The sequence below is a fragment of the Microchirus variegatus genome, assembly GCF_963457635.1.
Source record: "Microchirus variegatus genome assembly, chromosome: 10".
NCBI lineage: Eukaryota > Metazoa > Chordata > Actinopteri > Pleuronectiformes > Soleidae > Microchirus > Microchirus variegatus.
Window position 1 is genome coordinate 26,514,890 of NC_139811.1, and position 9,340 is coordinate 26,524,229.

Genomic DNA, 9,340 nt, shown 5'->3' on the forward strand with positions numbered 1-9,340 from the left:
CACTCAAATTTTAAATGATAGCTTAACATGGACACCCATCAACTGATCTAAGGTCAACTAAACTAAGAGAATAGGGCATCTGATTCTGGGTGAGAAGGAAGAACAACCAAATAATGCATTCAGGAGAGAAATAACTTTGCAAAGCTACAAAGGAAAAACAAATAGTCATCATGTTTCTCATCGTCCCCTGATATTGATACAACAAAGGAAGTGGATAAGCCCAGCAGTATGAGCCACTGTGCTGCCTAACTGCCATGCAACTGAAGGACTGGATCAGTGTCAGCCAGTATTAGGTTGTGCCAAAAGTGTCCACAGCAGTGGCTGCGAGTACGTCCTGTTAACCGATGCTGACTGCACTAACACAGACTGTAACACACGGACACGGCAGACCATGCATGTTTTAGTTGGTCTGCATCTCAGTTATTTTTCCTGAGAAGGCGCAATTCAGAAGTTGTTCTTCAGTGTACATAGATTTATTAATTAATTTATTTATTTATTTATTTATTTATTTATCTATGTATTTATTTCACACATTTGTGTCTTATTTACATGATTTGTTTATCAGAGAGTGGTTTTTGTAAAGGGTTTTATTTTAGGGAACTTGCTTCCTGTTTGAATCTGGTTCTTGGTTGGTTTAGTTTTTTATTTTTATTTAATTTTAGCTAATTTCTGTAACATTTTTCAGAGCATTGGCTGAAGTATTGTACACATTTATGCTTTTAACTTGTGCTATTTTAGACACCAGTGACCGTTAACATCATTTAAAGTTATCATTTAGGCCTTTTTTGAAGTATGGCTATATGAGGTACTGACACATGCCGACTGGCACAATCACTGAAAACATGGGTCACACAATGGCTTACCTAATAAAAATATACACTATTATAACAATGTTGCTGCTTTATCTTACTGTCATGTCAGACAACCTTTTCCATCGGTAAACTGAATTTTGTGTCACTTTTGACGCAGCACACTCCTCACCAAGGTTCGCTGAGAAATTAAATGATAGCACAGCACATAGGAGTGATCTACTGCTGCTTCCATCAGTAAGTTCAAATGTGTTATTTTGTGTAACTTTGGTGTTGGCGCTTATTATAGGGATATTATTATATAGAAGGGAATGGGGGCTTGCCAATTGGAGTCCCCACCAGGCTGAGGTACCCAATTCCTTTTGCTGATTGTTCATTGGACAATCTAAGTTGACCCCAGCTATGGAAGGGGCCACATCCACTGCACTACGAGTATCGGTCCTAAGGTTGGATGAATGGGAGGGTGGTGACACTAAGGGTCATTTCAAAAAAGAAAACTTTGCCAAATCAAATATCAGATAATCTACTTTGGTGGATTTATCTAAATGACACAAACTTACAAAATGAGGCAGCAGCTCCTGTGTTCCCACAAACAAAAAAATATATATCTTTGACTGAGGGTTCACAAACTTCAGTTTCCAGTGAGAAAAGACTGCCTAACAGTGACATAAAGTGTCAAACATAATATGTTTTATTATTATTTATAATTATTCTCGGAATTGTGTAGACTTAAACAGGCCTAATGCTGGCAGCCATGTTTTCAATTAGCAGTGCTGGGTGTGCACAGTGCAGTCAGTACCTCAGTCAACCACACAAAAACCCTTGAACTCTCCCTTTACGGCTTTTAAGTCTTGTTGTGTGCAGTATTTTTTTTTTCATCATCTGTGCAAGTGTTTGTCAAATTCTTAATTCCTGTTCACCACTCAGAATAAGGGGAAACCTTTAGATGTGAATGGGGCAACAGAGAGTGTGTGCATCATTTCAGGAGCCTGAAGCAATGTTTACAGTGATGTGGAAGAGGAGTTGGGCTTACAGCTCTGGTTTGGGTAAGCCCACAAATGTATTGAAAATGTATGGTGGAATGATGCATACAAGACAACCTGAGGCTGGCAAGTGTGCTGACATGCATTGGTACTTTTTCATGAGTAATAAAGAACTAGTTAGGTTATCAAACTGTTCTCATTGACAGCCCTTTCTAATTACTGTAATCACCCACACAGATGGGAGGAAGTAATTCTACTACACCTGGAGCCAAGAGTTTCCTGTTTTTAGCTTAGCCAGCTCATGGACTCATCATTCATTTGGCTGCAGCTGATTACACCAACATGCTGTTTTGTTGGAACTGGTAACTATGTAATTAGAAAAGAAAAATGATTTGTATTTATCTAAAATTATTGTTGTTGTTTATAAAATAATACTGAAATGTTGTCATTTCGCAAACTCTCCAATTGTTTATCTTCATTTCTTGTGTCACATCAACATGCAAACATTTTCTGTGCTCAAAAAAATGGATTCCATTAAAAATCGATATCACAGAGTTGTTTATAACAAGTTGATCAGTCACTAATTTAACACAATCTCATTCAACTCCTGGCTCACTTGTGCTCTTTTCAGTGTTTTAGCTTTGAAAAAGCTTCAGAGGAAAACCTAGTTTGTGCAAACAACCATGACATACTCAGTCACACAGTTCTCAACTCCAAACTAACTAACAGTGAACCTGTCTAAGGCTTTATCTAAGAGACATGTTCTAAGGTTCACAACTGTTGTTATTTCTATATCTGTCTACAGTCTATGTTCTACATCTGTCACTATTTTGTTACAACCATTGTACAGCACAACTTTAAGTGAGCAGTAAAATAAATACTGATAGTTTACTGATAATGTTGAAATGGTCAGAATCTGTGTGCTCTTTCATTTTCAGTGTATTTATCCTGCTGGTGTCTGTGATGTGCTACAGGAAGAATATTTCTGTAAAAGGAAGTTGTTTGAATTCATGGTAAGAACCTAAATGAAGAGATATTCTAAACAGTGCAAATGTCCCTGTTTATAATGGATGCTTGAATATAGCAAAGAAAATAGGCATTATTAGGTTTCTATTGGGAAAATATCATTTTGTGTTGCAAAACACAGTTACAAATCTACTGGCAACACGTGTCATTTGACAGTAATGCATCACTTGACCACGTTATGGAACTATTCAAAAGTGGTTCATTGTATTTAAATATAATGTTTATTTTAGTCTTGATGATTACACAAAGCACTTCACACTACAGTTTTGTCATTTACCCATTCACACAGCCAAGAGCAAGTACAGGTTAAAGTGAGTCAGTTTTTGAAGTGTTTTATGAGAAAATGGAACAATCGGGAGGGTGGGCTGAATACTTTAGCTGCTTGCACCATGATGCAATGGTCAAATTTATTTTTCAACACTGTATCTCCTGCTGTCTACATACTTTTTTTCTATGATGTCAAATGTATTTTATTCTGCCCTTGATATAGAAGCTCTCAAAAAAGTCATCAACAGCTGATTATTTCCACTCCATGGACTGTGATAGACCCAACACCTAACCGGCTGGATCTGCTTCAGAACATGCTAAGTTCTCCTGTGCCTGGTGTGGCACTCAACAAGTAGAAACCTTGGACATGCCAAGTTGGTTGTGCAGAATGTCCTTTCCTCCTTCACAGGATATTGGCTATCTGATAACACCAATGTTCTCTTGGGTGGTGGCTGTTGCAGATTGCCCAGACCTTGGGTAATTTTTAAGGCTCTCCCTGTGCCTCTTGAATTTACCTGCCCAATATTGAACAGTCGATGAAGCTGGATTGTCATCCCTTAATGTAGCAACCATGTCAGCATCATTGTCATCATTGTGCCAAATTTTGTCCATGTTCACAAAATGTCTGTAGGACTTATTTTTCAAGTCCTCAGTGAGCCATAAAATGTGGATTAAACTGGAAGGAAACAATGCAGTTGGTATCTTAAAAGGAATTTAGTGCATGTCTGTTATGGACATTTTTGCTAAATAATTGTCTGAAAACAGCAAGAGTGGTCTTTGTGTGATTTTATTTCTTTCCAGAAAGAGAGGAGTTAAACAGTTGCAAAATAGCACAGTCTGTGAGGTTCTCTGGTGAGCAGAGAACAGAGGCAGCTTTAATAAAAGATAAAAGGAGAGGTGAAGGGAGTTGTAGGGAGGTATCAGGAGATAACAGAGGATGGCACAGTGGAAGAATGTTTGAACTGCTCCTCAAGCATTTTCTCATGAGAACACTACAATATGTCAGGACCAGAGGTGGAGGAAGTACTGAATCTCAGTACTTAAGTAAAAGTACAAATAACCTGATAAATATTTACTTTAGTAAAAGTAGAAGTACCAAAATGACAAACCCACTTAAGTAAAAGTAAGAAGAACCTGATTTTAAATGTACTTTAAGTATTAAAAGTAAAAGTACTTGCATAATAATTAATTCTCTTAATGTCTATATTCAAAAAAACAGGCTGAGGCATTTTAATGAAGTTTTAGGTTAATGTAAGGTGCTTACCATCTATGGCCCAGTTTTCATTCTGACTTACAATTCTGGTCATCTGTCAGGGTAATCTTCAGAGTTAAATATCAATAGCAAAACCAACAAAGAAGTCTGGTTATACATCTTTAAAAGATTGATTTAACTGCAACACAAGTATTTAAAGCGGAACTAGACCGGAAGTTCCTATTATCGCTGTTTTTTTTGGTGTGTATCTGCGTCATTACCTTGTTTATGAAGCCTGACGGTTCGAAACAAACAGTTCAGCCATTGCTGAGAACGTTGTGTTTTATTGTAATCTCGGGGCTCAACGAGATCACTGAAAATCCCGTTATAGTTACGTAAGCAGCGGTTCTCCTGAACAACCGATCGTCCTGCTCCGGGCGGTAGTCCGGGCACATCCAGTTGCGTACATTGAACCGCAGAAGAAGAATAACATCCGTTGTGGAGGTGTTTCACGAGCGACAGTGTCTTCTGACTCTGGGTCTGACTCCGGTTTAAAGTCATAAATGGACTGCGGCGGGGAGTCGTGAAGAAGCTATTTTTAAACACTGTTAAAACAATGTTTTGATAATGAGTAGCAATGCATCCACCAATGCATGCTTCCAGATACCTGGCCAATCACAACACAGGTGGGAAGGCTCTACGCTGGCTGGCCAATCACAACAGACTCTGTCTTCTCGGGCGAGATTTATGGCTGAAATAGCGCGACTGACAAGCGCTTCGAAAAGGACAGATTTCAATCGGCTCGTTTACATCAACTAGGAGGATTTTGACCATAAAAACAACTTAATATATGTAAGTAGACCTCCATAACTCACATATATGTGCAACAGGACCACTCTATGTGACCTTTAATGTCAATTGCACATTAACCATTTTAACATTGTAACAACAACACTGTTAATTACCATATGTTTAAGACTGAACATTTTTGATTCAGTGGATGAGTTTTAATTTGACAGGAACGGACGCGGGTCATAAGCTCGTGTTGATGAAAGCCTTGTTTATACTTGAGCGTGTGATGTGGCGCGGGGCTCTGCAGACGCCGAGCGCCCTACGCGCACGCACAGAGGTGTTTTATACTCACCATGTTGTTCGTAGCAGTATTCACCACAACGGCAGGGGGCGTACAACCAAAATATTCAACTTGTGCTGCCAGATAAACGTCTGCTGCCTAGAAACAGTATTTGGACAAACATCCCATAATCCACCAGAATCACCGGGATGGCTTTTCCCCCCTGGGTCACCACTCTTTACATGGGCTCGTCTTTTTCCCTTCACAAAGTGATCCCTCTTTTTTTTCACGTCCTATGGCAAAAACCATCGTCTTTTTGTAACGTGGTAACAAACGTGGTAACATTGTCCTCCATGAATATAAAGCTATGTGACTGTCTCAGACAGAAGAGTCATACAAATGTGGAGGTGGGTGGAAGAGGCTCCTCGTGGGTCTCCTCCACACTCCCGCTTCCCATCGCCCTGGCGGCGCTCTCTCCCCCACCTGACTCTCGTCTGTGCCACTACGTCCGCACCCGGAGGCCTGGTGCTTCCCCAGGCCCCTCTCCGGCCGTCTGCAGCTCAGTGTCCCCGTCGTACCTGCTGCTCCCAGGGCTGACGGACTCAACGGAACTTATCAGAAAATGTAACGAAACGTATTGTAGAAATGTAGCAGAGTAGAAAGTAAAGATAATTGCTGCAAAATGTCACAAAGTAAAAGTAAAAAGTATGCACTATTTATTCTACTTAAGTAAAGTACAGATTTTTATTATGTGAAAAATGTACTTAACTACAGTAACGAAGTATTTGTACTTTGTTACATTCCACCACTGGTCAGGACCGGAGTCAAGATCAAGATGGACTCAAATGCACAAGAACTGAAGCATGTTTCAAAAGGTTCATTTGCTTGAATAAGCAATACAAAAAAGCGACCAGAGGTCCAAACAAAACTTAGGGACGGTGCAATCGGGCTCAGAAAACTCCCCAAAAATGCAGAGAAGAAATCTACAGCCAAGCTGTGAAAACTAGAAAATATAACTACACTAAAATAGTGAAACAAAGCTGTTGTTCGTTTAATGTATTTGTTCTCATTCCAATGGTTGGAAAAAAAAAATACTTTGCTCATTCAAACTAATTCACTCCCAGTAAACTGATCTGCTCCACCCCTGTCACACGCCTGTTCCTCATCAGCTAATCACTCTGCTCCTTTATATACCAGCCCATTTCCCCTTGTTCTCTGCCAGATTGACTGATGATTCTGATATTGCCTGAACCTGCTTCTGACCTGTGGACCTTCCTGTTTTGCCTGCCCCTTATTGCATTCGTTTGCCACATGGACTGACTTCCTGGTTATTGAACTCTGCCTTCGTATTAAACACTGCCTGTTACACTTCAGCTACTCTGTCTTGTGTGTTGTGCTTTTGGGTTATCGTCTGCCATTTTGTGTGTGCCTGACAGTACAATCTGGCCAACAATGAACCCAGCCGACACAGAGAAGTTGCAGCGGGAGGTTGCAGCGTAGGCTGCCGCCATCCACCACCAGGATCGACAAGTCACCACCACTGCTGCAGCAGTCTTCTGACTGTCATAACTGACAGTTGGAGGCCATGAGCGGTCAGTTTCAGCAACTCGTCCAGACCCGGGATCGGGGACAGCGTCAGACGCAGCGACAAAAGCGTTATAAAACCATGTCTAACTTTAACAAACACAGACATGCTGCATACCCACAGAAAGGTCAGAAACTCAGCTAAAAGCTCATATAAACCATTCTTATGTTCACCAAACACAGTTAAAACACCAATGGATCGAACAGCAGGAGCGGAAAAAAATGTCACACCGCACTCATTGAAAAGCGGCACCAGAGCGTCAGCGTGAGTATGTAAACAAAAAAAACACGTGTCGACTGGACAGCAGAGAATCTTCAGCCGACAACGTACCATTTTTATCACTTTACGACCAAGATTCACGGATCCAGCCCCAAAATAAGAGCAAAACAACAACTGACTTTCAAGAAATACAAGCAGAAATGTCGTCTTACCTTTGCAGTTATTTCCACCGGAACAAAACCACTTCTAATGAAGAACTACACTTCCCAGCATGCTTTGGGAACAAATCCAGGTCTGATTGATCATTACAGAGCGACATTAGATCGTTAAATGCGTCTTATGCATTTATGTCCTTTTGACTCGCTAATGAAGTGATTCACATGCATTTGGATTCTACCGGTTTAGAGGTTTAAAACGAGCTGTCAATCAACCTTGACGAAGGTAAGCCAGAGCTATGGCGCTGCGTAACTGAAGACGCCAGAGTCACAGAGTTGTTATTACGCACCGCACAGGGAGCATCGATTTACAGCGAGTTATCATACTTTTTTTTTTTTTCAAAACAAGTTCTTTTTAGACCTGTAGTGGCATATAAATAAAATTAAATGGGTTTTTAATAATTTGGTACCTAAGAAATCTCAAATGGCACAGATGGTGCCAAGCTGAGCCAAAAGTGAGAACGCCCAGACATCTCTTTAATAAAACCTCTGAAATTTCACGCTGCTTCATTTCAGCAGCATCAGAATTTGCACAGCTCATGTCCACATGTTGTTACATGACCTCCATGTGTTTTTAAGCTCCTACTGAATATTTTAAAGGTGATATTTGCTTTAAAATGCAATATTTTTTTAGGCGAGAGAAAAAAATCCTTCAGTTATGCTGTGTTCCATGTACATTTACTCTGACAGTGGCATCTACAGTGAAACTTACACCTCTGGTGGAATCTCACAAGTGTTATCTTTATTTTGATACCAAGATAATTCACATAGAGCTTGTAACTGCAAAGGTTTACTCTATTTAGTTTGGGCATGTCATTTTCGAGCAGGGACTCCAAAAAGAGGGTCAGGGAAGAAGTGGTTAAAGACACGCTGGCGGCGGGGGCGCTCTCATCGCCACAGCTATTCGCATCGATGGGCGTCTGCAGGAGAGGAGACGGGAGAGAGCGACGTCAGGTCCTTCTCTGGGTTTTCCAGGTCCTCAGGCCGTACGACTGTGCCATTGACCTGCTTCCTGGCTCATCACCGCCTAGGGGGAGACTCTTCTCTTTATCTGCACCTGAAACGAAGGTCATGCACGAATATATCAGCAATTCCCTGGCAGCTGGTATCATACGCCCATCCTCGTCTCCTGCTGGAGCTGGTTTTTTCTTTGTGGATAAAAAGGATAAACCCCTCCGGCTCACACCAGTTCTAGTCCGACAACAACCCTCCTCAATCTGAAGATATCGTTCCACCCAAAATGGTCATCGCCGCTTTTACCTGGGACATCGTGGAAAGAGTGAAGCAGTCCCAGGTAAATCAACCAGCATATATACATAGATGCGCGAATACACAGACATACAGATACACATTTTGGTTCATGATAGAACCAATATAAACTGATCCAGCCATGGTAAACTAGATCACCTTTTCTATATGTGGTTGTTAACAAATACTAATGGTACTTATTCAAACACATATCAGTGATGTTAATGTTACAATGTTGTCATTATTGCCTTATTGTGTTATGCAACTAACTTCTATTCAGTGTCTCTCCCGCCCTCCCTCTCTCTCTCTCTCTCCCTCTTTCTCCCCATCTCTCTCACACCTCCCTTGTCTGTCTACACACCCTCACCCTCACCCCCTGTCCGGCCCGGTCCTCCTACACCACCTAATAAGTAAATATATACATCAATAAAAAATAATAAACATGCATAAATGGCAAGACGGGCATTACAGTCCTGTAATTACTCGCCCTGCAAACAGCAAAATCTGCTCAACACCAACAGACATGCAGTCAACCATGCCCAAGGTACTGGACAGGACAGGGTTTAAAAAAAAAAGAAAAAAAAAGGAGTGCAAGCCCAGTAGCAACCGCAGCAGCAACTGCAGCCACTGCTACCTCAAGAGTTCGCTACAGCCCCCTCAGCAGTTCCCGAGCAGCCGGGAAATCAGGGAGAGTGGGTGACTGTCTGGGCTTCATACAGAATTG